General features: G+C 37.0%; 1 long non-coding RNA gene across 1 annotated transcript; it reads right to left on the bottom strand.

Moving 5' to 3' along the window:
- Positions 1-273: 273 nt before the first annotated feature.
- LOC138407407 (uncharacterized) lies at positions 274-4272 on the bottom strand. The gene is made up of 3 exons (XR_011240815.1): positions 1702-4272; positions 1357-1574; positions 274-1283 (listed from the first exon to the last, which is right to left on the bottom strand). It is a non-coding gene; the product is annotated as an uncharacterized lncRNA (long non-coding RNA).
- Between the last annotated feature and the right edge of the window lie 1027 nt (positions 4273-5299).

The following is a 5299-nucleotide window of genomic DNA, read 5'->3' as shown; positions in this document are numbered from 1 at the left end:
TTTTTCAGGTCGTATATAGCTCCACACTCTACAGAGTTAAATTAACATTTTCAAAATAGTTAATTATTTAACACTAGTGTCAGAGTTACTTTTTTAACTCACTAAACTGGGTTAAATTAACACAGAGCGATTTACATTAACACTATATCAAGAGTTGATTTTTAACTCACTAAACTGGGTTAAATTAACACTACTTAGTGTGAATGATAACTTAATCAGATAACAATAATTAAAATGACAGAATAATTAATTCCAAGAAACACAATACATTTTCAAAAGCACCATTTATTTGAAGGCCTTTTTTTCCCCCATGCAGTCAATTAAAACATAATAAATGAAGGTACAATGTACAAATGTTCATCTGCAGCACCATATGAGCTTTGAATATCAAACAGTTTGTGACATTTTAGTTCAGTTATTTTTAACACACACCTTTCTTCAGTTGGTAATACTCTGAAGGCATGGTGATGTCCATCAAAGTTCTCTGTAAATAGCTTCTGTGTCAATAAAAAAATGTCATCTTCAACCAGAAGTATATCAACTATTTGACAAAAGACTGGCATGTCTTCCTCCATTAAACTGCAAACAACAAGTCCACCTTTGTACTCTACACCATCAACTTTAACCTAACTTGTCAAGAAAACATCTTTTGACAACATCATTTCAAGCATTTCACTGTTGACCACATTTCCATCTCTTGCAGAAAATGATTTAATTGGCCCATATACCTTCTGTTTTAGAGTAAAGGTTTCCCAGTGATAAGCAATGGCCATTTGATGCCTTTTAGCTAGTGATTTGGTTATGTATTTGACATTTTTGAAACAATCTTTAAACAACTTATGTTCAGCCTCGAACCTCATACTCCAGACATACAACTAAGGACCAATTTTCCTAATTGAGGATGGATAATGGATCATAAAATGATGCTTGGGTATCAGATTTCTGTGTGGATACAAGCACTTAAATAGTTTGTGGTGGTCAACAATCAAATTCTTTAAATGTACAGTCATACCCAGAGTGAGAGAAGGTGCAAAAACTATGCTCATTATTTGAAGTAACAAAAGTAACAAAGTCCAGTGTCTGTTTTCTGCAGGAATGATGTCACCAAACAAAAGTGGGATGTTTTTCATGAGACAGAATGTCTGGATAGAGTTCAAGCCAATGCCATTGCCAGCACTATCCAATATGATTTACATTACATTAAAACTGAAGATTGGATCCCATCTCTGAAGCAATCTGGTGGATACCTCATCATCAAACAGGAGAGTGAAGTCTTGATTCACCTATAAGAAAGAAAATATACTACTACCACATTCAGCACAAAATTTCAAGTCAGTCTATGCCTTTCATACTTACCAATCCTTTTGTATCCAGGAATCTTGGAAAGATGGAGAGGATATCAAGACTTTTGTCTGTGTCATTGATAAGCTTCTGACGATGCTGAAAGGTCTGTCTCATCTTCTGGAAAATTAAGGAAGTGCCTGTTGTATGATTGAGCAAAGAGATGGCTTCCTGGCATGCATCCCCATCAAGCTGCTGTTCATCAATAGGGGACCTTTGGAAATGTGGGCCTCCTGAAGAAAAGCACACAACACACACTTTCAAAAAAAGCCTAGCAGATAGGTAAATGGAAACGGAACAGTATCATTAAGCAAATGTTAATGAGAACATTATCTAGTTTGTGGACAGTTACTTTCTTACCTCCTCCTGGGGAAAAGCCAGTGGGGCTACTTGGAGGTGCAGATCCTCTTTGAATCTTTCTCTGGATCGTCTGAATATTTAAGGAAAACTGAAGCAATTCAAGGAAAAATGATTAAAACACTCACATGAACATGGTTAGCCAGTATCAGCCACATCATACAGTGGTGTAGTGAGAATCAGTAAAGCTTAAACTTAGCAGTAATGTTGAGTTACCAAACAAACCAGTAGCTGCCCATGCTCCCAAGTCCAAAAAACACACAACTATTGCCATGTGAAAGTTAAAGTCATTGTGCTCCATTTTGCTAAATAAATCTTCAGTATCTAACAAAATTATTTGCACATCCAAAATGATGCAGGTGCCTGAAAAAGCATCACTCACTTAGATCTATCTATAGTAAGTCATCCCATTATTCAAAACAATTCTTGCCATTAATAATAATGACACCCTTGATTTTGTTGGGGTGACCTTAACAACAAAAACAATTTGTATCTGACAGATTATTGATTCCTCTCTGTCGTATTACTTGTGGTGTCCAACAAGAATCAATCCTTGGGCCATTATTTTTACTTCATACAATATAGATAAAACACACCAGTGAAAGAATCAGTAGGATTCTTTTATATTCAATTTCTGCCAAAAATCAATTTCACCTAAATCTTACACACTGAATCTTTAATATATGAATCTACTGTCGAGTTATTTATAAAGTTGAGTCTGTATTATTTCTGGGTGAATGTCTTGGAGATTCATTGTCTTGAAAAAAGCAGATCAGTTCCGATATAACTAAAATTGCAAAAAGTGTTAACAAGTTTGATCTATGATAATTGCTGAGGTAGCCACTCATCTACACTATTCTATGGTTTATCCATAAATATATTGCTGTAACTTGGTGTGGGCAAGCACTCACTCTAATAAACCATTTTTGTCTTCAGAAATAAGCACTAAGAATGTGTACATGAAACGTATGTTTTCATCATGTTTTCTATTCTTTGAGAAAGATCCTTCCGTTCTTTGTGATTTGAACATCTATAATACTTTCCTGATTACTCCAAACAATATTATGCCATCTTATATTTTAACTTCCTCATGGGTCAATTTTAGCTACTTTTAATCCAGTCATTTGAACCGTTTTTACATATGTTGTCTTCTGGTATATATCTGCCAGTTTCTTTTTAAATATTGAAACAGATCAAGTCAGTTCCATTGGAGAGTGCACTGAGAGCCCCTCTGAGGGTTTGTCTGCTGCGCTCCATCAAGTTTATTTAATTGATATGTCTTTAATTTAATCTCTTATCTGTAAACAGATTAAAATCGTCTCTCTTTGCTCAGTGTCAGTTTGTTTCATCAGTTTCTCTGTACCAGCATTTCCCTTGTGTTTATTCTTTGAGACTGACAGTTAGGAAACTTCCTAAATAAACTATATAACTGCACTCCAACTTTCCCTTTATCACCTAAATCCCCCAATATGCTCACCAGCTGGTTGCTAAATTTGTCCCCCCAAATTCCTGCTTGACAGGTAATTTATTATCAGAGCTTTTTCTCTTCAAATAGCTGTATCTGAAAACAGTGATGGAACTGTTGGTACACGCTGAAGAACTGTGCATCTGCTTCTGTCTCTCTGGTTGCTGATTAGCTGGAGCTGGGCTGCAATTTAGTTCACTGGGAGCATCTGGTCTGTAACTCACACACCAGCAGTGTACCAGCGCTCTTCACTCTGCACCCTGCCTGTGTGCTGTTATTCTTTTCTGTTGGTTCTCCTTGTTTACACTGACAACATGAACCACACATTGGAGGCTCTGGAACTCCCTGCCTGACAAGATGAGGCTCGCCAACACACTACCTGTCTTAACGTCACTGCTCAAAATATATTTTTATAGGAAAGCTTTTTTAATGTGTCATTTTTAACTCTGGTGCTACTGTGTTAATTCTGTTTTATCTTACTTTTATTACAACCATATTTCAAATAGTTTCTCAAATGGGACCGTTTTTTATCTTTAAAAAGGCATCGAGATAATGATGTCTGATCTACTGAGCGGGCCACGTGGCTTTCATAGTACTGCCATACAAGCCAGTAGCCAGTCAGATTCACCTTTAGCCTCAGGTTCAGCTTGTAACGTCATCGTAATTAAAAGGCCAAAACATCTGATGAGGCCAAGATTCAACTGCAGATAATATAGATATTTTCATTATAACAACCAGTCTGCCAGAGCTTAAATATGATGGTTACACAACTTGCAGTTCTCCCTCTTTTTTCTCCCCTCTTTACCACCCATCTCTTCTCTCATCCCCAATTTTTCTCCCCTAGTGGTCGAGGCAGATGGCCGCCCACGTTGAGTTTGGTTCTGTTGAAGGTTTTTTCCAGTTAATGGGAGAGATTTTCCTCTCCACAGTGCTGCTCATTGTGAGACCTGTTGGGTTTCTGTATAATTATTAAAGTCTCAAGGTTAATGTGTTATTATTTGCTGCTGAAAAATTAATTGAATATGTCTAAACATTGGCTTACCTTTAATTTTTTTTCCCCATTTGTTCTATCATGTATTTTGTAAAGTGCTTTGTAACCTTATATAAGTGCTTACAAATATATTATTGATCACTGCAAGCATGTACTCTAATTCATCCCAAAATTTGTTACCAAATCTCAGTTGAATTATTAAAATATACTTATAATACATTTTAGTTTGAAGTCTTCCTCCTTTGTTGCAGCCACAAGCCGTTCGTGACAAACCACATCCACATCAGCCCTATAATGAGCAGGCAGCACTCTACCAAGATGAAATATACAACAGTCTATGGAGCCAATGCCGCCCTTTCCTTTCTCTGGTTAACAGGGTTGTGAATTTTGCCAACCTCTACAACTCCATATCCTTTAACATTGTTAATTACTGATGTGGTGATTTTGGTTAAAGTTATAAATTTAATTATTGATCAGAGATCCAAATTTGTAGTCAGTATACTTTCATGAGACTTATTCACTTTCTTTCTTTGGCTTTCAATTGGTGCTCCGAGGTAGATGTAATGTAATTTAAAGTGATTATTTAATATGAATATTTTGATATTAATGTTAAATATTTTTCTGATAGCCAAATTTATTGAATGCCCAAAGGCACACCAATAACTGGTGCCACGCTTATTTTATAGATTGTTTAATTACACTGTCAACACCTTCACCACATGGAGAAATCAAAAACTATTAATTTTGTAACAGGACTAACATACACAACTGGCAAAACTCTTTCAGAGCATACAAACACTGTGTTCTCATCATGGGCCTCCACGTGAAAAGATAAGACAAGTGAATGGGGTAGCCATGATTCATCCCCAATGACGTGATGACAGGTTCAAGTCACTGTTAACTCTGTGTTAGACAGTGTGTGTGTGGGTGGTGGCAGCAACACCAGTGTCTCACCATCAACTGCAGAGGAAGTACATTGGCTACCCTGTAGTTTAACACTGACTCACTGACACATGCATCGTACAAACATGTCCCTTCCGGAGCTGCCACTTCCACCAGGGTCTGGTGTTACTGCCCCTTCAACCCCATCCATTAGAGGTCGACCCTCATTGTTGCTGAGGGCCCCTCCTGTCTCCCTCTACTTA

Source organism: Paralichthys olivaceus, chromosome 4, assembly GCF_024713975.1.
Source record: "Paralichthys olivaceus isolate ysfri-2021 chromosome 4, ASM2471397v2, whole genome shotgun sequence".
Lineage (NCBI taxonomy): Eukaryota > Metazoa > Chordata > Actinopteri > Pleuronectiformes > Paralichthyidae > Paralichthys > Paralichthys olivaceus.
The sequence above is the reverse complement of the archived record's forward strand: the minus strand, read 5'-3'. Positions and strand labels throughout refer to the sequence as shown.